The 26337-nt window shown below is 45.2% G+C and overlaps 1 protein-coding gene across 5 annotated transcripts in view; it reads right to left on the bottom strand.

Annotated features, from left to right (window-relative positions):
- The window catches only part of TSPAN4 (tetraspanin 4), a 791893-nt gene that overhangs the window by 402769 nt on the left and 362787 nt on the right, over window positions 1–26337 (bottom strand). For all 5 annotated transcript variants that reach the window (XM_073658686.1, XM_073658688.1, XM_073658689.1 and 2 more), the window contains one exon: window positions 17241–17299. The gene's annotated coding sequence lies outside the window, so the exon portion shown is untranslated. The remainder of the gene's footprint in view (window positions 1–17240; window positions 17300–26337) is intronic.

The following is a 26337-nucleotide window of genomic DNA, read 5'->3' as shown; positions in this document are numbered from 1 at the left end:
TTCTAGAATGTAACTTAACTACTGGACAGTGTGAGTGAGGCTATGTGCCCACGATGCAGAAATGAAGCAGAAAATTTCTGCAGCATTTCTGCATCTCCCTGGCAGAAAAAACGCATGCAGATTGTGCATGCGTTTTTCCTGCAGAATACATGCGGATCCACATGCGGATTCACATGCGTTTCCGCATGCAGATTGACAAGCGCTTTCCAGGTGATAGTATCACTTGGAAAGTGCTTGACAACTGGGACACACTATATAAATCCATGCAAACAGCATGGATTTATACAGTGTGAACCGTAAAAATTAAAACAAATAAAGCTATACTCACCCCGGAGGCCCCGGCGTGGCTGCAGCGCTGCTTCCTGGCTGGTTCCCGGCTGCCGGCACATCGCGAGACAGAGCGGTGAAGGGCCTGCGGTCACATGACTGTGACGTCACCGCAGGTCCTCAAGCGATGCCGGTATTCAGAGAGAAGCCGCCGGACAGGTGAATATAACTTTATTTGTTATTTTATTCTTTTTTTACAGGTACAATGGTACCCAGGTCTGGAGGAGAGTCTCCTCTACTCCAGAACTGGGTACCATCCGCACATAGAAACGCATAGAAGCCGCTTGTAAAAATGTACAGTCGCGGTTTCTAGGTTTCTATGCGTTTCAATGCAAGTCAATGGCGGGAGTTCCGCTGCGCTACCGCAAAAATTAAATGACATGCTGCAGATTTTTGTACGCAGCATAAACGCTGCGGAAAAATCCGCAGCATGTGCATAGAAGATGCGGAATCCCCTTGGGGACCATGGGGTGCGGATTACCTAGCGTTTCACAAACGTTTATGCTGCGGAAATTCCGCAGCATAAACGCTTGAAAAACGCTACGTGGGCACACAGCCTGAGGCTCCAAGAAAACAAGCAGTACACTATGTAAGATAAAAGCTCTCACAGCAAGAAGATAAAAAAACAAACAAAAAAAAAACAAGTCAATTGCAAACGCACATATTTTCATGGTGTCTAGCTAACTAAAGCAATTTAATAACATGAGAATACTCCTTTAACAGGCAGTAATAACCTACGCAGGAACCACTCTCCATATCATCTACTATACCACCGAACAAGGTTCATTCTGTTCCTGTAAGGTAGTGGTAGTATCAGGTTTTAAGAATATTTTCTCTGTATGTTACTATTTGAATGCTCCTGTTATCAATATATACATTCTTAAATTTGTTATTGAATTATATTCTTTTGCAAAGGTTAAGACACTGAAAGTCTATGTTTGTGGCACCAAAGGCAAAATGGAGGCTGTAAAAAAATGGTGATATTCTGAGGACCGTTTCACGGCACAATGATGATGAATTGTATTTAAAGGAGGTCAGATCCAATAGTAGAGGCAAATGAAGGATGCCCTGTATATACAGTATAAATCCCCATTATACAAGAGCACACTTACCTTTGCCTGACAGTAATATTTTGTTTAATATTTTTCCCTGTTTTGCAGATTAAACAGGTGAAATGTGTTCTCTGTACTTGATTATTGTCAACCCACATGACTTGTCAAACACACTGTCATCAGCAATCATAGAAGTCTACAATGCAAGCCACGGATATGTTTATGTATGGCGTCCTAGGTAGATCGGCACAGTTCCTACTTTAGCCTTGAGGAATTGAAAAATGTTTCCTACCTTTGTTTAGTAGAAACTTTCCATGATTTACAGAAGTAAAACACCATGCGTATAGAAAATTAATCACCGCAATGTATTCTGCTCTGAAAATGGGTCACATCACACTGCGCTGCACTGATGACAGCTCTTTAAAATAGAAGAAAAGGCAAGAGACAGACAAGTGCTGACCTGTGGCCAGGATCCTCCCTGCTCCCTGTTATTACACATTTCCTGATGAGGAATAATAAATAAACCGCAAACTGAAGTGCAATGCAAGTGATTGGGGGGGCTTTAAAAATCTGCAAGGATTACTGCAGGCTGTGCTGTGGAATACACCTATAGCATTACAAAGGGTGAAGGTCACAATCGAAAACATGCACCGCATTCATGCAAATTTAATGCAGATTTCATTGCAACTTTCTTCACAGCAAATTCACCCTGCGTTGACATAATCCTTAAGACCCCTCACCATACACATAAGTGTAATGTCGGACAAAGACACCAATTTTGGCAATATCAGCCAATCCTCTAAAGTAAATAGGGAAGAAGATATCAGGAGAGAGAAGGATTGGGTATGCTATATTTCAGAGCCCAATCCTTTTGTTCCTAGGAAGATGGGCTGCCGCCACAGGTGTCTGGTAGTGACGCAATTCCCTTTCGCTTTGGAAAACACATGCACGTGTACAGGGAGGTTGGAAGAGATGGATGCATGGAAAGTTAGGGGGGAAGAGGTGGATGTATGGAAGGGTGGGGAGGCTGGAAGATGGATTATGAAAGGTTGGGGAGGCTGGAAGAGATGGATGTATGGAAGATTCAGGAGGCTGGAAGAGATGGATGTATGGAAGGTTAGGAAGGTTGGAAGATATGGATGTATGGAAGGTTGGGGAAGTTGGAAAAGATGTATGTATGAAAGGTTGGGGAGGCTGGAAGAGATGGATGTATGGAAGGTTAGTGAGGCTGAAAGCATGCATGTATGGAAGGTTAGGGAGGTTGGAAGAGATGGATGTATGGAAGATTGGAAGAGATGGATGTATGGAAGGTTGGAAGACATGGATGTATGGAAGGTTGGAAGACATGGATGTATGGAAGGTTGGAAGACATGGATGTATGGAAGGTTGGAAGACATGGATGTATGGAAGGTTAGGGAGGCTGGAAGAGATGGATGTATGGAAGGTTGGAAGAGATGGATGTATGGAAGGTTGCGGAGGCTGGAAGAGATGGATGTATGGAAGGTTGGAAGAGATGGATGTATGGAAGGTTGCGGAGACTGGAAGAGATGGATGTATGGAAGGTTGGAGAGGCTGGAAGAGATGGATGTATGGAAGGTTGGGGAGGCTGGAAGAGATGGATGTATGGAAGGTTGGAAGAGATGGATGCGTGGCACCCCAGGGGTCTGGTTGCCACAGTAATAGAAATATTATGTCTGAGAGCAAGTGGGAGGTTTCTCTGGTCAGGAGCCCTAAGCATGCAACACTGCCCGCCCAGACCTGGGAGGGGAGGAATCTGCCCTTATAAACTGGGTCTGGGGCGGGATTAGGGAGTGAAGTCCCAGACAGAGACGCAGTCAGAGTCTGGGAGTCAGAGCCTGAAGAGGGAAAGCAAGAACTAGGAGCTCTGTAGGAGCAGGAGCGAGTGCCAGAGGCTGGAAGCCAGAAAGCTCGCCTTGGCTGAAGACACTAAACCCGGACACGGAGTCCGAGGCTGTGGGGACATCCAGGTCCAGCAGCAGAATCCAACCGGCAGGGGATTCCATGTCCTCTGGCCTTAGAAGCCCGGAGGCACGGTCACAAGCAAGGGACCAGCACCGCCATCGTGAAGCGGAGGCTAACGGAAGGCCCCAAGTCACCGGCCATACGGGTGAGCACCACACGGTAGACTCAGGGACGTGGGCTACTTCTACCCGCATAGAGCAAGGTAGCCAGGAAAGAGTGCAGATAGTCGGGGAGGCCTAAAACTCCACCTGGCCAGGGGAGATCCTACTTGCTTACAGACTGACCAGGCCCCTACTGCTAACCAATACTCCCGGGAGGGTCTGTGTTATTCCATCAGTAAAGACCCTGAACTGCATCACACGTCTCTGTGTTTCATCGCCGCACCAGCACCATCAGTACTGGGACGCTCACACCATCACTCCCATCATCCACACTAGCTGCCCTGAGGCAATACTTCTCCCGTGGGGAGTTATCCCATACTTGGCTGCGCATACAACATCAGCCTCAGCGGTCTGCAGCGCAGCGGCGGTCCCCAATGACCGCAATCCACGGGTGGCGTAGTCGGACACTTGTTACAACATTAAGACTGCCACTGGTTTGACCGCCCTGGGCACGGACCTGGTCACAGCCACGGAGGACTACAACCCCCAGCGATCCGGCTCCGGGTATCCCCTGCACAGCACAGGCCCAGGGGGCGCGTCAACTTTGGCGTAGTGGGCAGGATTTCGTGCCCGCAACCACCGGGTACTGCGTGCCTGAAAAAGACTTTTGTACTTACCTGTGGCGAAGTTTCCCGCCGTCCGGAGTCGTTTCCCGCCATCGGACGCCATCTTGGGTCGTTTCCCGCCATCTTCTGCCATCTTCCCGCCATCCGCAGCCGCTTCCCGCCATCGGACGCCATCTTCAGGACGTCGCACGGGAAGAAGAGGGGCGTGGACGCCGAAAGCGCGCGAGATCCGAAGCTCCGCCCCACGCACTGACGCTGCGCAAGGTCCTGGAAGGGAGGAAGAGCGACGCTGACGTCATCGGAGCGCGACGCCAGGTCCTCTACCCCGACGATTGACTGCGGAGCCGCGGCCTACGGAAGAAGAGCATCGCAAGGTAGGCCACGGTCCACTAGGGGGGAAGGAGGATGTCGGACACCGAGGGGAGCTCCACCGCCACACCGGCCGCCAGCGCAACTGCTGCTGCGGTCATGCCATTCACCATGTCCTATATCTCGGGGGTGACCTGGCTACCCCAGTACTCAGGGGAGTCACATACTCTAAGTGACTTTAGGGAAAAACTGGATAGCCTCTTCCAGGTATACCCCCTCAAGGAAGAGCAAAAAGTAAGCATCCTGGTGGCCCAGTTAATCGGGGCAGCCCAAAGGGAGGTAAAGTCCTGGTCACCTGGGAAGAAGAGGACTGTCAGAGAAATACTAGCCCGGCTGAAAGACACATTTGGCACCTCAGCCGAGATAAAACTAAGATTTTACGGGTGCAAACAACGGGCACATGAAAGTATAATAGACTATGCTCTAAACCTACAAGAGGCCCTGAGAGCCATTAAGCAGGCAGACCCTGACAGCATGGGAAATGAAGACAAGCTGTTAACCGAACAATTTATTGAGGGTCTACTGTGCAATGCCCACCGAACCCAGTTGCGAGCAATGGCTTTACAGGACCCTGACCTGGACTTTGCACAGTTCAAGGACAGAGCCATCCGGGTGCTCCGAGAACCGGCACCAGGTGGCGCTGTGACCCACAGGCGCCCTGCTATCACTTATCCCCAGGACGCGGCGCCCTTGTCTGCAGGGCCTGTGGGAGCTGATGCGCAGGCTTTGAACAATGACCCGGCTACAGACCTGCACCATCAGGTCCAAGAGCTGACAAAGAGCGTTGCCGCGCTAACCAGAACTGTGCAGTCTTTACAGGTCTCTTCTCCAGGAAAGATCCAGCTGGCATCCAGACCGGAGGACGTCCCGTGGCGCCGACAGAGGAGGACCCCACCGGCCAGAGGGAGACCCAGGGACAGATACAACGAGGACGGACGACCCATCTGCCGCAGCTGCAATCAACCCGGACATATGGCAAGGTACTGTCATTTAAACGGGCACAACCTGGGGTAGAGGGCCAACCCCCAGGCATAAGATCATCAGGCCCATCGAACTGGCGTGATAAATACGTAGGGGGACGTCCGGTCTTGCCTGTGGTACTGGACCACATTCCTATGAGTGCCCTACTAGACACCGGGTCACAGGTCACCACCATCCCGTACGTGCTCTTCAAGCGGTACTGGAATGACTCGGACATAACCAGCTACCCAGATGAAGACCTGAGCATTATAGCCAGCAATGGTCAGCCCGTGCCACAGATAGGATTTAAAGAAGTGACCATCAAGGTCGGTAAAGTTGAACTGCCAGCACAAGGACTGATCATTGTGGACTTTGACCGTCGCGAGAGTCACCCAAAAATAACCCTAGGTACTAATGTAATCGAAAACTGTCTTGCAGAGGTGATTCTTATTTTGCAACAGGTTGCCAAGAACGCCAGTTCCAGCCAGCAGCGTGTCCTCCAAAAAGAGATCCGGGCACTGATGAAGCGGCAACAAGTGGAACTATCTGGTGGTGAGATAGGTAGCGTGAGAATGTGTAACCCGTTCCCTATTGCCATGCCCCCAAAAAGTGAGATGATGATTTGGTGCCGGGCAGCTATTGGTCTAAGAGGTAGAGACTACCAAGCAATGGTAGAACCCGTCTACTCAGACAGTAGGCCCACCATTTTGACAGCACGGGGGGTGGTCGATGTACGCCATGGGAGGGTGCCCGTCCGCATCATCAATATCGGGGAGAGAGAAGTATACCTGCCCTGGTATGCCACGCTAGCCAAATTGTTCACCATCAACCAGAACTCTGTACAGGCCGTGGAACCCTTGCCTCCATCTCAACCAGAGGAAGGTAACGGCTCTAAGAAACCAATGGAGGACTGGTGTCAGCAACTGCATTTGGGTACTGACTCCACTCCCTCACACCAAAAACAGGGAGTCTATCGGGTGGTCCAAGAGTACGAGAGAGTGTTTAGTAAACACCCGCTGGACTTCGGGCGAGTAAAGGGGGTAGAACATCACATCCCCACGGGAGACCATCCTCCCATAAAGGAGAGATACCAACCCGTACCCCCTGCACACTATCAACACGCCAAGGGGATGCTAAAAGACATGAAGGAGGCTGGGGTAATTAGGGACAGCTGTAGCCCCTGGGCAGCTCCACTAGTCTTAGTGAAAAAGAAAGACAACACCATGAGAATGTGTGTAGACTACAGGAAGGTCAACCGTATTACACACAAAGATGCGTACCCGTTACCAAGGATAGAAGAGTCCTTAGCTGCATTAAAATCTGCTAACTTCTTCTCTACTTTGGATCTCACTAGCGGGTACTGGCAGGTTCCTGTAGCAGAGGCGGACCGGGAGAAGACCGCATTCACCACCCCGATGGGACTCAGCGAATTTAACTGTATGCCGTTCGGGCTCTGCAACGCACCAGGAACCTTCCAACGGTTGATGGAATGCTGTCTGGGACACCAGAACTTCGAGACGGTCCTATTATACCTGGACGACATCATCGTCTATTCCAAGACCTATGAGGACCATCTGGAACACCTGGCAGAAGTGTTTGAAGCCCTGGCAAACTATGGTCTAAAGGTAAAACCCTCAAAGTGTCATCTACTGAAGCCAAAGGTACAGTACCTGGGACACGTGGTGAGTGCTGACGGAGTAGCCCCCGACCCTGACAAGATCACCGTGATTAAGGACTGGCCAAGACCATCCAACATAAAGGAAGTGCGGCAGTTCCTCGGGTTGGTAGGCTACTACTGAAGATTCATTCCCGGTTTTACCAAGAAGGCAGCTCCTATGCAGGACCTCCTGATAGGCCAGTCCAGGAAGGCCAAAAACCAGAAGCCACCCTTCAAATGGGAAAAGCAGGAAGAGGAGTCCTTCTGCCAGCTGAAGATGGCCCTCATGGGGGATGAAATCCTGGCGTACCCTGATTACAGCCAGCCCTTTATCTTCCACACGGACGCAAGCAACATCGGGATAGGAGCCGTACTGTCCCAGATCCAGCAGGGGAGAGAACGGGTAATTGCTTACGCCAGCCGAAAACTGCGACCCACGGAAAGAAACCCTGAGAATTACAGCTCGTTCAAGCTAGAGTTCCTGGCAGTGGTGTGGGCAGTAACTGAACGTTTCAAGCATTTCCTTGCCTCTTCCAGGTTCACCGTGTACACGGACAACAACCCATTGACACACCTGGACACTGCAAGACTGGGTGCCCTGGAGCAGAGATGGATGGCCCGCCTGTCCAATTATGAGTTCACGATCAAATACCGGGCAGGACGCTCCAATACCAACGCGGACGCCCTGTCCAGGATGCCAAACCTACCGGACGAAAGGGAGGATCCAGAAGAATTGGAAGAGATCGAACTCCCTGCGTTTCACCGTCAAGGGATTACCCAGTATTCCCACCGTGTGAGGGGCCAGCGATCCGCTACGTTCAACCCCTTACCCCACTACAACTTGGCGGAGACGCAAGACAGTGACCCCGCAGTCCGTCTGGTGAAGGAGATGCTGACCCAGGCTGACGCCCGCCTGGACCCAGACGCTCCGGAAGAGACCAAGCAACTGTGGACAGAGAATAGCAGACTGTTTCTCTACAAGGAGAAGTTGTGCCGCAGAGTGGTCAATTCCCGGACACATGAACTGATCTGGCAGGTTGTGGTACCGAGACGGGACGCAGCTATGGTGCTGGAGGCCTACCACAATGGGGCAGGGCACTTCGGATGGAAGAAGCTGGACTTCCTGCTGCGTGAACTGTTCTACTGGATAGGCATGAGAGGAGCTATTGAGAGATGGTGTAGAGACTGTGGCCCGTGCAATCTAAGAAGGAGGGACCGTGCCAGCCAGAGGACTCCCCTGCAGCCCATCATCACCAGGCAGCCGCTGGAACTGGTCGTGGCTCCAAGCAGAAGAGGGTATGACTACGCCCTAACCATCGTGGATCACTACTCCTGGTTCCTGGTGGTGGTCCCTGTCAAAGACCTGACGGCTCAGACAGCAGCCAGAGCCTTCCAGCTGCACTTCTGCCGCCCACACGGGTACCAGGACCAAGTGCTGACGGACCAAGGACCAGCCTTCGAAGCGGAGGTCTTCCAGGAGTTCTGCAACCTGTATGGCTGCAAGAAGATAAGAACAACGCCCTATCACCCCCAAACCAATGGACTCTGCGAGAAAATGAACCAGGTGGTGATAGATCTGCTAAAAACATTGCCCCTGGAAGAACGCAGTCTGTGGCCTGAGAAACTGCCCGATCTGGTGGACCTGTATAACCACATCCCGGTAGGTTCCACCAACTGTATCCCGGCTTACCTAATGCGAGCAAGACCTGGCAAGCTGCCTGTTGACCTGGATATGGGAGTCCTGATACCCGAGGACACCTCGCCAGAGACAGACTGGGATACAGAACGGCAGCAGCAGTACCGGAAAGTACAGGAGAGCGTCGAGCGAAGTCTCTGTCAATCAAGAGAAAGGCAGGAGAGGACTTATAACCAACATGCTCCCGCTGTTCCCCTGGTACCTGGAGAGCAGGTCTTGAAAAGAAAAAGGCGGCTCCATAAGTTGGACGACCAGTGGGAAAAGGACCCGTACACCGTACTGCCCTCAAGCCACAATAATCCAAAGGTGTACGTCATCAGCAAGGATGGAGGAGAGACCACAGCCACTGTCTCCAGAGAGCACCTGAAAAAGTGCCCCGAGAAGTTGCAAAGCACGGATGAAGATCAGGAAGACCCTCAACCCGTAGAGGAAAAGGAGGAAATGATCAGCACCGTACTCGGAGACTTTCCCCGGTCCTGGACACAAGTAAACAACGCTATCGTGGTGCCCATCCTCACATTTCTCCAGCCAGCCCCTCAAGTTCCTACAGAAGACCAGGCAGAGCTGGAAGAGCAGCCGGCCCAGGAGGCAGAAGAATCCACACCAGCAGCGCAGGAGGATCAACCCTCTGCTAGTAGTGAGCCTGCCGTGCCTCTAGTGAGCCAAAGAGTGCGCAGACAGCTGCCCAGGTTACCCATAACACCTCCTACACCCTGTAGTGCAGGACCAGTTAGTGAGCTCCGTAGGTCCACTAGAGTCACTAAAGGTCAGATGCCCGCTCGCTGGAAAATATAAAATAATACACTGTAAATTTACCTGTTCTTGAAAATGTTTATGGTTTTTGTTGTTGCCTGTTATTAATTATGTTTCTCAGTTACCCTGCAGATTTATTTGGACTAACAGGTTATAGACGCTGGATAACCGGAACAATCTTGTAGATAGTTGCACATTGTGCCTCTTGCGAAGACGGCCGCGGAAGAGAAAACCTGTCTGGCTTGGCCTCATTGCGGCCCAAAGTAGCTAGCTTCAGCCTTGCAGCCACGCCCAAGGCCAACGCAAGAGGTTTGCTTTGGACAGGTCCCCTACTTCGCTTAAAGCTTCACCTTGGGTGACATGGACGCCCTCTTGTTTCACAAACTTCACCTTGGGTGATATGGACACCCGGTTGCGGACACGCCGTGACCTTTAAAGAACTAAAGCTTCTTGTAAATATGTTATTGTTATACCCTGTATTTATGTTTCTTTAAAAATGTGTTTAGTCCCGGAGTACTAAAATTTACTAGGGGGGAATGTGGCACCCCAGGGGTCTGGTTGCCACAGTAATAGAAATATTATGTCTGGGAGCAAGTGGGAGGTTTCTCTGGTCAGGAGCCCTAAGCATGCAACACTGCCCGCCCAGACCTGGGAGGGGAGGAATCTGCCCTTATAAGCTGGGTCTGGGGTGGGATTAGGGAGTGAAGTCCCAGACAGAGACACAGTCAGAGTCTGGGAGTCAGAGCCTGAAGAGGGAAAGCAAGAACTAGGAGCTCTGTAGGAGCAGGAGCGAGTGCCAGAGGCTGAAAGCTAGAAAGCTCGCCTTGGCTGAAGACACTAAACCCGGACACGGAGTCCGAGGCTGTGGGGACATCCAGGTCCAGCAGCAGAATCCAACCGGCAGGGGATTCCATGTCCTCTGGCCTTAGAAGCCCGGAGGCACGGTCACAAGCAAGGGACCAGCACCGCCATCGTGAAGCGGAGGCTAACGGAAGGCCCCAAGTCACCGGCCATACGGGTGTGCACCACACGGTAGACTCAGGGACGTTGGCTACTTCTACCCGCATAGAGCAAGGTAGCCAGGAAAGAGTGCAGATAGTCGGGGAGGCCTACAACTCCACCTGGCCAGGGGAGATCCTACTTGCTTACAGACTGACCAGGCCCCTACTGCTAACCAGTACTCCCGGGAGGGTCTGCGTTATTCCATCAGTAAAGACCCTGAACTGCACCACACGTCTCTGTGTTTCATCGCCGCACCAGCACCATCAGTACTGGGACGCTCACACCATCACTCCCATCATCCACACTAGCTGCCCTGAGGCAATACTTCTCCCGTGGGGAGTTATCCCATACTTGGCTGCGCATACAACATCAGCCTCAGCGGTCTGCAGCGCAGCGGCGGTCCCCACTGACCGCAATCCACAGGTGGCGTAGTCGGACACTTGTTACATCATTAAGACTGCCACTGGTTTGACCGCCCTGGGCACGGACCGGGTCACAGCCACGGAGGACTACAACCCCCAGCGGTCCGGCTCCGGGTATCCCCTGCACAGCACAGGCCCAGGGGGCGCGTCAGATGTATGGAAGGTTGGGGAGGCTGGAAGAGATGGATGTATGGAAGGTTAGGGAGGCTGGAAGAGATGGATGTATGGAAGGTTGGAAGAGATGGATGTATGGAAGGTTGGAGAGGCTGGAAGAGATGGATGTATGGAAGGTTAGTGAGGCTGGAAGAGATGGATGTATGGAAGGTTAGTGAGGCTGGAAGAGATGGATGTATGGAAGGTTGGAAGAGATGGATGTATGGAAGGTTGGAGAGGCTGGAAGAGATGGATGTATGGAAGGCTGGAAGAGATGGATGTATGGAAGGTTGGAGAGGCTGGAAGAGATGGATGTATGGAAGGTTGGAGAGGCTGGAAGAGATGGATGTATGGAAGGTTAGTGAGGCTGGAAGAGATGGATGTATGGAAGGTTGGGGAGGCTGGAAGAGATGGATGTATGGAAGGTTAGGGAGGTTGTAAGAGATATATGTATGGAAGGTTGGAAGAGAAGGATGTATGGAAGGTTGGAAGAGATAGATGGATGTATGGAAGGTTGGAAAAGATGGATGTATGGAAGGTTGCGGAGGCTGGAAGAAGTGGATGTATGGAAGGTTGGAAGAGATGGATGGAATGGCATCTTTGCCCTTGGATCCAAATGAACATAAATATTTTACTTGTAATGCAACTCCTTAAAGGGAACCTGACCAATGATTTATACTCCGTGAACCATAAGTAGTATGAAACAGTTACTGGCTTTGTTATTGTAGTCATGTATATTTAATTCTGTAAGCATTTCAGGGAAAATATATTTTTAAAAGCATCCAGTGAATGATGCGACTAAGACGACCAGTCTAAGAGGCAGGTCCCCAGCGGCTTCTCTCTGCCCCGCTTCCCTAGACTGACAACTCTCTTCTTATACATACAGCGAGCAATGAGTGTAGGGAGCCAGGCAGGGAGAAGCCTCTTGGACTAGTTATAGGAGTCACATTGTACCTGGACAGCTTTTAAATGCATAATTTCTCTGATGTGCCGCAGCGTTCCAGAGTAACACACACAGTATATGGTTGCAACAACACTCTGCTCAAACGATGGGCAGCATGCATCAGAGACAGAGGAATCAGCTGTCAGGTTCACTTTAGTACATTAGCTCATGTACTTATATGCCAGAGGTATACTTTATATGAATAACATGTTTTAATCAATCGGGAAGGCAGCAAGCAGCGCCGGATCAACCTGTAGGTGCCATAAGTCAGGAGAAAGTGCACCTGCTCATGGGAAAATTCACATATGAAGAAAAATACTGTATATACCCAATTAGTGGCATTTATAGGAGCAGGCACCCACACTGCTGTAAGAGTTTACGGAGGACACCTAGGGACAGACAGATGTGCTAGGGCCAACAGGGTTAATCTTCAGCATGCATACAAAGAGTTAAGGCACCAACAATCATTTTTAGAAAACCTTCCACCCCTCTGATGGTAAAAATTAAGTCTTTACGGATGCTTCATGCGTGCAATTAAAGAGCGGGTGCATTCTCCATCACTCACCCAGCAGTATTTTACACTTCTCTAACTCACTGTTCATCTACAGACTGAAGTTTTTGTAAGGAAATAATTTCCGAAATCCTCGCCAGTGTGAAATTAATTCACATGCAAACTCCAATAAATAATTCAGGATTATATAGAGAAATGTACTAGAAAATGCATTTATATCCTCTCCTGTCCCCATCCAACCTAAGATTTAATACATTTCTGAGCCACTGAGTAGGATTTTGTGAACTAAATAACTGCTAAACGTTTCTAGCTTTTTTTGTACTTATTAACTCCTTATATATATGTCTTAATAGGTCATTAGGACCCCAAAAAAAGAGGCCCTGTACTCTAGACCCCCCATGTATGAGTTACAGTGCTCCTGCTGTTCCAAACCTTACAAGACGTATTACAAGGTGTCTTAAGAACTGAAATGGGAAATATGTAGTAGTATCTCCTTACACGAGATTGAAGGCAATTGCTGGTGGTTAAAAAAGCCAAATCTTTACAATAGTTGCGCTGAGACACATGAAAAGAGGCTGTAATGTGACTGATGCCAATAATTCAAACTTGCAGAATTTTTGGGTGCAACTTTACTGTCATAGTCATTATTGTAAGCGGTGTGAGACTTCCTTGTAACCTTGCACAATCTGATTGCTTTTGAAAATAAAAACTCTGCCCATACACTGGTGGTCAAACACACCCGCCTGGCCAACAATTACTTTTTTCAAAAGTATTTAGACACTTACACATTACACCTACAGGAGCATTATAACTTCCAATTCTATATCCATAGGTATTAATGGAGTTGGTCCCCCATTTGCAGCCTTAAGACCTCCCATTCTTCTGGGAAAATTTTCTATAAGATTTTGGAGGTGTCTTTTTGCTCCTTCATCCAGAAGAACATTTGTGAGGTCAGACCCTGATTTTGGGGGAGAGGCTAGGTTCACAATCTCTGTTCTAGTTCATCCCAAAAGTGTTGGATGAGGATTAGGGCCAGGTTCTATGAGGTAGGTCATGTTTTTCCACACCAAACTCCTCCGATTGTGTCTATATGGATCTTAGGCACTGGGAACAGTCATAGGAAACAGAAAAGGGTCTCCAAATTGTTCTCACAAAAGTTGAAATCTACAATTGTCCAAAATGTCTTATATTGGTTAAGCATTAGGATTTCTCTTTACTGGAACTAAGGGGCCTAGGCCGACCCCATTGCGTTTTCCTTCCACCATCAAACGTCACAGTTGACACAATGCAGTCAGGTGGGCAATGTTCTCCTGGCACTCACCAAACCCAGACTCATCCATCGCACACCACATAGTGAAGGGTGATCCCTCACTCCAGAGAACACATTTCCACTGCTCCAGAGTCCAGTGATGGCAGCTTTATGCCACAGCAACCGATGTTTAGCATTGAGCTTGGTGATCTAAGGCCATAGGAACCTATGCAATGAAGCTCCCAGCAGGGGCACAGTTTTGTGCGGATATGAATGCCAGAGGAGGTCTGGACTCTGCAATTATGGGGTCAGCAGAGTGGTGGTGACTTTTCTGCCCTCTGCTCCTCAGCACTCGGCCCTCCGCTCTGTACAATTACGGGGTCTCCACTTCGTGGCTGAGTTGCTGCGGTTCCTTCCACTTCTCAATAATATCACTCACAGGTCAGGAACTGACTTCTTACATCGGTGGCTCCTAATACAGGACCGATCTGGTATCAATGAGCTCTTTACCACCAGCCCTTTTTCACAAATGTTGGCAAAGACGGATAGCATGGCGCAGAAATGGATGTTATACACTTGTGGCAATGGGACTGAATAAAACACCTGTATTGAACTATTAAGAGATGTGCTCCAATACTTCTCTTCTTATTGGTCATGTTCTCACACATTTTTTTGTGCAGAAAATCCACTGCATTTAACAATAAAAGTGGATGTGATTTCATGAAGACTTATGTACATAGTGAATTTAAACACACATTTGAACTGTTTGTTTTTAGGTGCATTGTTTTTCAATTTTTTTCCATGCAGGCTTTCTCTGGGGAGTACGAATAAAATGTGTGTAAAAAACGTGTCTGTCTTGTCTGCCTCTACTTGTTTTCTCACTCTGCTCCTTACTATTCGTTACCTCTCCATAGGAGTTTAAAATGCTCTGTAACCTGATACCTAAGTGATCTGACAATCTGTCTTGCTTTGACCAGGACAGATTTGAGCTGTTAAATAATTTGCAAAAGATTCTTATATTTGCTTGCACTATTCATTTATTCTATTTTTTTTTAAAACTACAGTGTCCATTTAAGTAATTTTTAAACTGCTTTGTAACTTGGTTACTGTGTGCCACTTTTAAGGCACTGTCTAGTTGTATGATCTGGGTATTACACGAGCATGTATTTCTGCACTGAATGGTGACATATTTTGTCAACTATAAAGCAATAATATTTGTAATGTAACTTTGCATGGTGGTAATATTTAGGTACTGAATGGCAATTTTGGGGCAAGTTCCCCTTAATTTTCCCAGTTGTGTAGTAGCATGTTTCTTCCCCTGTACTCCCAGGTGACACATCAGATGGGAAGTTTGATTTATGTTTATAGAGCAGCTTAGTGTAAGACTTTGTTCTCAACTGTAATTCATCTTGCGAAAGCAGATTGACTAAGTTTCCTCAGTTGGATTAGAGGGATCAAGATTTAATTACCATTTAGTCTATAAAATCCATACACCTGAATATAACATATTATTGTGTCCGGGGGCAGAAAGAGACTGGTAAACATAAACATGGGATAGGACCACGCATCCTAAACTATACAAAATTCCAACAGAAATTAGATACTGTAATTATAATCTGAGCCATAATAATGCAAAAACAATCTGTATGGTATAGTATATGTATGTTTGAATATTGTTAATAATTACAGGCAGTCCCCAATTTACGAACATCGGATTTACGTACGACCCCTAGTTATGAACATCAGAATATATTCTCCTCACCCCTGAGCGCTAAAGCCGCCGTCTGGTCCTCCTCTTTCCGCTGTTGCATCTACGGCCTCTTCACGATCACTAAAGTCCAGAGCACTGGGCATCATAAGGACGTGTTGTTGTTACAACTTTATAACGCGCAGTAAACTGTGGCCTGGATGTAGCCAGAAGTCCTGGTCTGTAGTGAAGAGGCCGGAGATGCAGCGGTGGAAAGAAGACCACTGGTCAGCAAGTAGAGGAGCACCCAGATAGAAGAGTATTTGCTACTGTTACTCACCTCTTCAGCGGTTTCCCTGCTTGATGTCTCACCCTCTTATTTCCACCGTTGCATGCTGCATCTCCAACACTTCTGGTCACGGAGGTCACTGCGCGTCATAATGTCACGACTTTAGCGTCCCAACATTGTGACGAGCAGTAATCTCTGAGGCCTGGACAGAGCTGGAAGTCCTGGTTTACGGAGATACGGCATGCAACGATGGAGAGAAAAGGACCGAGTGTCGAGCAGCAGGGTGGCCGAAGAGGTCAAGTGAGTATTCGTTTTTTGGGGGTTTGACCCCAACCCTCTTCCAACTTGCATACATATCCACATTGCAAACAAAGCTACAGAACAGACCTAGTTTGTAACCCGGGGACTGCCCGTACATCATTCAACTTGATCCAACTGGGAAGATGTCAATTTGTTTGTTTTTTTAACATTGGGAAATATTTTGAGTATGTCTATGTATACGACATTGGCCAACAGAACAACTTCCACCCATGAGAACCTAAATTACTAGTAAATGATCAGCTGTCTGAGCATGGATGCAATCAAGAGTTCTTTCTGCTACTACATTATGTCCGGTACTGTATAGAAGTTATTGATCCTTGTATAGTAGATGATAATTATCACAATAGATCAGACAGTGAGCAGTATATATCATAAGAAACCTGTCAGCACATTTCACATATAGAATCAGAGGGGATATCTGTGCCATTCATGATATGACTGGCATGAGAAATCTAGAGAAGCTATATGCAAATCAGGCTGGAAGGGCACTGAAGGCGTGTCCATGCACCTGGACCTCTTCTTCCAAGTGCAACACCACGCCCCCAATGCAACTCTACCCTGATTTGCATACGGCTCCTATGCTGGATTTCCCATGACTGACACATCAGATCTCTACAAAAAGACATCATATTAATCGGGGTAAAATTGCCTATACCGTTAGCCAGTTTCAAGTTGAGATAATTATAAAATGTTAGAGCTTTATTCATTGTTTAATGGATTTTAAAAAACGTGAGTAAATTGCCCCCCCCCCCCAAAAAAAAAGAGATGATAACAGGACATTTACAGAAAACAGTTCAAGAAATCGTTAACCAAAAACTTTGGGAAATATTAACAAAGCCGTAACAAAAACCCAATAAGCAAATGACACAGACAGGGGCTTTTCCTGATGGGTTTTCTATTCGAAAAGCTCATTGTTTTTGACCGCCTCTAAAACCTCAGGGTGCACATATCCTAATGTCGGAAGTATCCAATGGATGTGTTATATTCAATATCAGCAAGCAGAGATCTTAAAATCAATGAGGAATTATGTTAGAAAATATTATAATGCTTCATTATACGTGTTTTTGCTGAAACTGGAATACTGCTATAAAATGTTCACAGTTATATTTGTTATCTTCCTTGACCTTGTTAATACTTACATTAAATTAGTGATTAACTCTGTTGCACTCTGTCTGGCGGAGAGGAGGTTTGCTGGTATCTAAGAGTAAAAAACAAAAGACACATTGAGACGCAGGCTAATAAACACGGCTTCTATAGTAGCTCTGTCTGTAACTATGGCTATAGTTCTTCCCAGAAAGCAACAGCGCTTTTCATTTCCAGATATGGAGACTGGTGCTGCTGCAGAACTTCATTAATGGCTCAGCTCACACAGCTCAATACAATAGTGCCCCTAGTGCCAATATTACTGTATGACCAATATAGGAGAAAGAACTGAGATATATTTGTTAAAATGGTTTAATCCTTAAACAGTTCAAATTAAGGAGCCCCATACATGACGGATAGCGGTGGGCCGAATGATGGTTCGCAGCGGCTAACTCTCCCAACTCCTCTGTCGAGTGCTCCTGTGTTCACTAGGAGAGAGCTGCTGCCAGACTCTTGACAAGAACAAAAGGATCGGTAGTCCGAAATTGGACATGCCGGATCCTTAGCTCCCTTGACATAATCTGTCCGGGGAGTCAGGAGGCTCCCATAAACATAAGACTGTCGGACAATCTTGCAAATATTGAGGGTTGGGCCGACATTAGTCTAAAGGCCCCCCGTACACATTAGAATAGAGAGTCATAAAATGCACCAAATTTATCTTAGTAGTCCAAACTGTTTGATAAATCTAATTTCAAGACTGTCTAGTCTAAGTTTACACCACTTATTAGTTTTACTACTTTGTGTCAGAAATGTGTGCCACAATTTTGGCACATTTTTTAGCTCATTGTATCTCACATTAACCCCTCTTTCTTCCCATATAATATAGGCCCCTTTTCAGAGAGGCCTTACGCACTAGACAGACAAGTTGTAAAAAGACAGATTTTTGGTGGCAATTACAACAGAATTCTGGTGCCTTGAGCTTGATAAATATATGCCCCACTGTATTTGTTAAATCTTGGGGCTTCTGTAGTTTTTTTGCACTTGGGATAACAAGGAAAAATGTGCAATATTTTACTGCATAAAGAGAAGAGCTAAACCTACAGAACAGACCAAAAGTTTGGACACACCTTCTCATTTAAAGATTTTTCTGTATTTTCATTACTATGAAAATTGTACATTCACACTGAAGGCATCAAAACTATGAATTAACACATGTGGAATTATATACTTAACAAAAAAGTGTGAAACAACTGAAGATATGTCTTATATTCTAGGTTCTTCAAAGTAGCCACCTTTTGCTTTGATGACTACTTTGCACACTCTTGGCATTCTCTTGATGAGCTTCAAGAGGTAGTCACCGGAAATGGTCTTCACTTCACAGGTGTGCCCTGTCAGGTTTAATAAGTGGGATTTCTTGCCTTATAAATGGGGCTGGGACCATCAGTTGTGTTGTGCAGAAGTCTGGTGGATACACAGCTGATAGTCCTACTGAATAGACTGTTAGAATTTGTATTATGGCAAGAAAAAAGCAGCTAAGTAAAGAAAAACGAGTGGCCATCATTACTTTAAGAAATGAAGGTCAGTCAGTCCGAAAAATTGGGAAAACTTTGAAAGTGTCCCCAAGAGCAGTTGCAAAAACCATCAAGCGCTACAAAGAAACTGGCTCACATGAGGACCGCCCCAGGAAAGGAAGACCAAGAGTCACCTCTGCTTCTGAGGATAAGTTTATCCAAGTCACCAGCCTCAGAAATCGCAGGTTAACAGCAGCTCAGATTAGAGACCAGGTCAATGCCACACAGAGTTCTAGCAGCAGACACATTTCTACAACAACTGTTAAGAGGAGACTTTGTGCAGCAGGCCTTCATGGTAAAATAGCTGCTAGAAAACCACTGCTAAAGACAGGCAACAAGCAGAAGAGATTTGTTTGGGCTAAAGAACACAAGGAATGGACATTAGACCAGTGGAAATCTGTGCTTTAGTCTGATGAGTCCAAATTTGAGATCTTTGGTTCCAACCACTGTGTCTTTGTGCGACGCAGAAAAGGTGAACGGATGGACTCTACATGCCTGGTTCCCACCGTGAAGCATGGAGGAGGAGGTGTGATGGTGTGGAGGTGCTTTGCTGGTGACACTGTTGGGGATTTATTCAAAATTGAAGGCATACTGAACCAGCATGGCTACCAGAGCATCTTGCAGCGGCATGCTATTCCATCCGGTTTGCGTTTAGTTGGACCATCATTTATTTTTCAACAGGACAATGACCCCAAACACACCTCCAGGCTGTGTAAGGGCTATTTGACCAAGAAGGAGAGTGATGGGGTGCTACACCAGATGACCTGGCCTCCACAGTCACCAGACCTGAACCCAATCGAGATGGTTTGGGGTGAGCTGGACCGCAGAGTGAAGGCAAAATGGCCAACAAGTGCTAAGCATCTCTGGGAACTCCTTCAAGATTGTTGGAAGACCATTTCCGGTGACTACCTCTTGAAGCTCATCAAGAGAATGGCAAGAGTGTGCAAAGCAGTCATCAAAGCAAAAGGTGGCTACTTTGAAGAACCTAGAATATAAGACATATTTTCAGTTGTTTCACACTTTTTTGTTAAGTATATAATTCCACATGTGTTAATTCATAGTTTTGATGCCTTCAGTGTGAATGTACAATTTTCATAGTCAAGAAAATACAGAAAAATCTTTAAATGAGAAGGTGTGTCCAAACTTGTGGTCTGTACTGTATGTAAATAAATACATCAAAGATAGACATTGAAGGATATGAAAACTTTCAGGACTTTTTTTGTACCCATGTATTTTAGGGTAAAACTAATATTTGTAACTATTTTATCTGTCTTTTTCTGAATTCCTCTTAACTGATTTATGACCACAGACAACATGAAAGTTTATGTGGTCACAAACTGGCTGAGAGGAGCTCAGAAAAAGTCAGATAAAAGAGTTAAAAATTCTCTGTCAGGAGAACAACCTTACTGATGGACTCTCAGTTGACACATTCTGCAGCCAGCAATACACAATGCAACGCAGACGCTATAGAAGACAAACTTTTAATGCAACCCAATGTCAGGGGACACAACTCCGCTGCCCCCAATCGTCAGGACAATTACACAATATCAGTCCTTCGTTAGCCCTCTGTATACTACTTGTGGGCTCGTTACTCTGCGTTTCCATTTTCCACAACCATTGAATGAGAACAACCTTTACAGCACCGGGGTAGTAACAGGAGCGGATGTTCTCACATGCTGCACTGAGACTGTGAGTTGAAACGTACAGAAGAAATATGGAGCTAGAAATGAGGTGGAAAAAGTTAAAAATAGGGTTTTTAGAGAATGTAATGTCAGGAAAATCACACCCTGCATTAATACGGAAGGAAAAGCCTACAGATTGAGAAACGACAAGGGATATTTTGTCACTTTTGAGACATGAGTGCAATTACTGAGACTTGTTCTAACTGTGAGACTGAGTAAAAAGAATAAAAATTACATCAGAATTAATGTGACACTCTTAGGACCTGCAAATACCTGAAACTGACATTTCTTTATTGTATTCTGTACTAGTGAAATAGGTGCAAATAAATCCCTCAACTTGGGGACAAAAAAGGTGTAAAATACACCTCCATCTGATCAGACTCCACCGGAGTCCTCATAATCTCAAAGTCATTATTCTATGGTCAGAGGCGTGACCTAAAGGTCTTCTCCAGTAATATAAAACTGGTGACCTACCCAAAATATAAGTCATCAATATCGTCCCCCACTGATCAGCTGTATTAGCTGCGGCGGCAGGTCTATGTAAACATTGATCGAAACTGCACCGTAGTCTGCACAGCTCTGCTCAATGCCAAGCGTCTGCTGCCAAGCACTGCAGGACAGCTCCTATACTCTCTGGGGTCAGTGACCTAAAACTGACCACTTATAGATGAAATTATGGCTAGGTGTTGACAACTGACTTTCTGTTCACAAACTATATGCACCATCCACATTAATGGAAGTGTAAGTTAACATTGGGTCCATTGGTCATCAGTACTTGAGGTCACACAAGATTTAGATCACCACAGAGAAGACATTTCAAAGCAGAGAATAACTAGAAGGGTTCATACATCTATAAACCATGTAATCAAATGTAATTTAGGGCAGGAGAGCGCTGAAATAGAAGGTTACATATTTCTCAAGCCTTTTTTAAAAAATTTTTGGACTTTTTTGGACGTTCTTCCTCCAGAAATTGAACTCTATACTCACTATGAACTGGCATACATTTACGGCACATGTTCCTGTGAAGTCCCTCAGTTGATCTTGGAGTCCAAAAAACAGAACTAAAGATATGTTATTTATGTTGGACCCATATAAACTATCTGTATAATATTCCCATTCCCATTTTCTGAATACCAGAAAAAAAAAATCAGCTCTCAGTCACTGAGGGTAATAGTAAAATTGACGCTTAAGATATATAGCAAAGTTGGAACGTAGTGCACCATTTGCTCAAATATATCAAAAATGTATTTAAAAAATGAAATAAACAACTTTGTAAACAACCTTGACAGGATATTCCCAGCTTGTGTCCAGAGCTCCCGTGTAGTCGTATTTGTCTATACTGTAAGGGTGTCCAAACAAGCTTCATGGAATCCGGTCCTATAGTCATATTTCCATATATCTGACCCTTACTCCTTCCTACCAGGAGATTCTGTAGATTAGCAGAAGAGGAGCCCAGACAAAAGGCAATATAAATGTTAGTTCAGAATACTTAGGCTTAGGTTGAAGTTTTTAACATGGGAAACCAGTTAGGCTGGAAAGAAGCTATAGTTATTTCATATGTTAGTATTCTATTTACATGTTGTCATGGCACTGTAGCAGGATATCCCGGGGCTAGGGTTCCCCCCTATCCCTCAAGCTAGGGACGCCCTAGTCTCTCCCTGTTCCCAATATTACTTCTAATGGTGAACATGCTGGGGCCACAAGCCTTGCTGTGTTCCTATTTCAACTGTTATGTGTCCCCTCCACCACCATCAGGGAAGTGGGGAATAGAAGTGTATAAGAATACACCAACCTGACAAACAAGGGAAGACAGACAGGGTTCAATCAAAATACCAAGCATGCAAAAATGTACTTACAAACAACAGAGTGGAACACCAGGGAGTTAAGGAAGGAGAAACCAAGAGGATATGTACACAGACAAACACCAAGCAACAGTCTTCTGAACAACTCTCCAAACACCACCTCCAACAACCAACACCTCCAACTCCAGAACCAGGCAGTATGAACACTGGCAATATCTGATGGCCAGAGGCCAGAATATATAGCAGGGGGAGTGGCCAACACTAAACAGCTGAGACCATCAAAGCAGGAAACCTTCAGAAGCTCTCAACTAAACAGATTAACCCCTGCACCGCTAGCAGAAACCTGCAGTGTTTAATATGATGGTGAAGTACTTCTAACCAGTGTAGGAGTACTTGAAATCAGACACCGCGGTCTTCTGGCCCCTCTTTGTTGCGGTAAACCCATGACACATGCTTAATGTTACTTTATAACGTATCATTGTAATAGAGAAGCAATCTGCACAACACATAAGAGTAGCTATTTCTCTTTTGCATCCTAAAGATGAGTGGTCTACAAATAGGGACCGGATACATAAGTTGCCCTGACCACACAGACACAATGTAGGGGGGCAGTTATCCTTCCATTGCACGTACTGACTTTGTCCCAGCAGTTATCTCCAATTCTTATGTTCTAAATGCATATCAGGTGTTGGTCTAGACCAGAATCTGGATAATTTTAGGGGTCAGGTTGGTGGTCTGAATAAATTTTGAAGTCTGTTTTTTCTCCTAACAAATAATAATGTAAATAGGTCTACAAAATATGTGGAACATTAATAGGGCACCATCTTTACTGTTGGTGTTTAGCTTTAGCCTATACCAGATCATGGAAACCAGGTAAGCGGACTTTACTAAAGCTAGTTAAGTAACACTGCTGTAGATAAGACTAAAAAAAATCACAGAAGCAATTCAAATGAAGAGAAATGAAAGAAAAATGCCATATTTAGACTCATATATGAGGACCTTACAAATGAAATGCTTATGCAGTTGTCATCAACATTATTGGCACTTTTGAATAATAAAGAGTAGGGATGAGCGGACCTGTGGGAAGTTCGGGTTCTAGTACCCAACCGAACATTAGTCCAAAGTTTGGGTAGCATAACTTTACGCAATATCTCTCTCTCAGATACAGATTTTACTGCAGAATTGAGAATTTTGATCATGACTGATCAATTCTGGCAGAGACAGAAGCAGATTTCTCAGATAAAATATATTACGCAGTTGCTTATTTTCATGTGTACTATTGATTTATGACATAAAAATTAAAACGACGGTTACGCTATAAACGCTCAATGTAAAAGACCTCCAGAAATAAAATATTAAGTGAAACTGCATGGACATACAATATATAAACTCATATGAGAGATACAGGAAAGTGAAAGAAAAAAACAAAGTTCATGTCATCAGCTCACCGATGCAGGCAATGATCCACAAGGAACGCGGTGCACAGACACATCCTGGCTTCGATTTCAGGTAAGTAGAGATGAAAAGAAAAAGGCAAAAAAGTTCAGCTATCACAAAAAAAATTCTTAGAAAAAAAAGTGAAAAAAATAGTATTAAAAACAATTATTTGAATGCTCTAAAATCAAGAAAAAACATAGCATTAGGCCTACACGTTTCGAGCACTGCCACACTCAATCATATGATAAAAGAGTGGGGTAGTGCTTGAAACGTTTAGGCCTAATGCTATGTTTTTTTCTTGATTTTAGAGCATTCAAACAAATGTTTTAATAATAATTTTTCACTTGTTTTTCTAGAAACAAAAATTTTGCGGTAGCTGGACTTTTTCCCTTTTTTCTCTTCATGATACAGAAAAGCACAAGACATAATAAAAAATAATTAGGAAAAGGGGATACAAAACTTCAAACAATGCCAGGACATATATCAGTCACCCGTTATTCAGTTTTAACCCATTCATTTTACTGACCTGTGATAAAAGAGAATAACATCTCTCGACAAGAATACAGCAGCTGTCAGCTGTACACTACAGGCGACACCCTGATGCATCAGTCATGAATGGTGTTGGCACCGACTAGGACTGTTTAACTCCTTAGGTGCTGCTGTCAATAAAAACAGCAGCATTGAAATGGTTAACAGAGCCTGGGGGCTTCCTATTTAACCTCATCAGCACCATGAGATCGTGATTGTGTGGTCCCGATGGTTGCAATGACAACACAAGAACAAGTAATGGCCTCTGGGTCTGTCGGCTATAATGGCCTGTTCAGATGTTAGCAACATTTTAGTGGTGAAAATTTAATTTTTTCCTCTCTGTCTTTCCACTTTTGTGTCAATTCCTGACAAGCACATCAAGGGTTAATAAACAGTTTTGAATATGTTGGGGGGTGCTGTTGTTAAAAATGTATCACTTTGGGGATTTTTCCAATATATAGGTCCCTAAAAAATTAATTTTCTTGAAAAATTGCTCCTAAATTTTAAAGTCTTCTAACATCCTCACAAAATAAAAGGACATTTTACAAATTGTGCTGATGTCAGGTAGACATAACTGGTAAATGTTAATTATTAACTACTTTATGTAGCAAGACTATGTGGATTAAAGGAATAAACATTCAACGTTTGAAATTTGAACATTTTTTTAAATGTTTGTCAAATCGCTGATATTTTTATAAATAAATGCAAAACACATTGACATAAAATTTACCACTAAGATAAAGTACAATGTGTCATGAAAAAAAAAATCTCAAAATCACTGGGATCTGCGATATGTTGAAATATACCAGAGTTATTGTCACATAAAGAGACACTGGTCAGATTTGAAAAATTTGGTTTGCCCACTAAGGGGTAGATAAAAGGCAAAATAAGATGTAATTAATTAGAAATTTGACTCGCCTGTCTCCCTTGTTGGAGCTAACATTTAAAGGGATAGTCCACTACTCGGACAACCCCTTCTCAATTATATCGTTCTCCCATAAAGAATAAAAACACCTTATACTCACCTCTGGTACCGATGCCGTTCCAGCAATGTCGGCGTCAGATGTCCCTGGGCTTGTTTGACGTTATTATGTCACGTGAGCCCTGTAGCCAATCAAAGGTCACTAATGGGCCATTTTATTCTCACTTCCTTAGGACAAAACTGACTTTCTGAAGAAGTGAATATTAAATTCAGTTAGGTTTTGAACTTCCACGATTAAGAGTACCACAAGTGTGAAGGGTATAGAATGCAGTGATATGAGTGAAGGGCTTTTGCGGCACCAGACTCTCCATTATTTTTAGTGGGATTTGGGACATTGATCCTGCTCCTCTGCTGCCATGTAACTATTTTTACCTAAACTGAATGATATCCACACAGCGCTGCTGCTCTCTGGTTATTATTAGATACTTGCAGTAGGCTATTTTCGCACTTAGCAATAATATAGAAGACTGGTTAAATTCATCACTATTGGTTGATTTGCAACTTCTACAATCAGACACCGGACTAAACAAACACAGGTTTGAGAAATCATTGATTTCCATACAGATGGTATATTACTCTAATGTATCCCAGGGTCAGTTTATCTGGAAGGTTCTCGTGTATTCACTTATTTATACTATAGCCTCCGGTGACATCTGGTATTAGGGATCATTTCAATCATTTTAGAAAATAACTAGGTAGAAATCACCAATTACTGTAAGTCTCTGCACTGCATTGCCATCCTCTGCCTCATTCACAGCTATGTCAGTGAGACATGAAATATTCTTCGGTAAGTCACGGTGTAACATTTCACAGCATGACCTATATTGAAATAAATTCATTTTGCAATCTTTATATGGCTCTAACATATTTCAGTGTGCTGTAGACAAGATGCAGCCCCTCATAACAGTCCCAGTCCCCAGTGAGGCACCCAATTGAGTTGGTCTGACATGCACGATAGACCCTTGTGCTAGGAGGCTGAACGGCCGGACACGGGACTCCCTGGCTTTATGCACTTTACAGGATTATATTTTAAGCACTATATAATACCACTTTGCTTGACTCTATATGGGCAGCATTATTTGAGCACTATATGGAGCAATTTTTGTTGACTGTACTGGGGATATTAATTCTTCACTGAAAGCCGTTATTAT

This window comes from Phyllobates terribilis, unplaced genomic scaffold (assembly GCF_046119375.1).
Source record: "Phyllobates terribilis strain yellow unplaced genomic scaffold, ASM4611937v1 Scaffold_13__5_contigs__length_258822181, whole genome shotgun sequence".
NCBI classification, from domain to species: domain Eukaryota; kingdom Metazoa; phylum Chordata; class Amphibia; order Anura; family Dendrobatidae; genus Phyllobates; species Phyllobates terribilis.
Note: the sequence above shows the minus strand (reverse complement) of the source record. Positions and strands in the feature narration are given on the sequence as shown.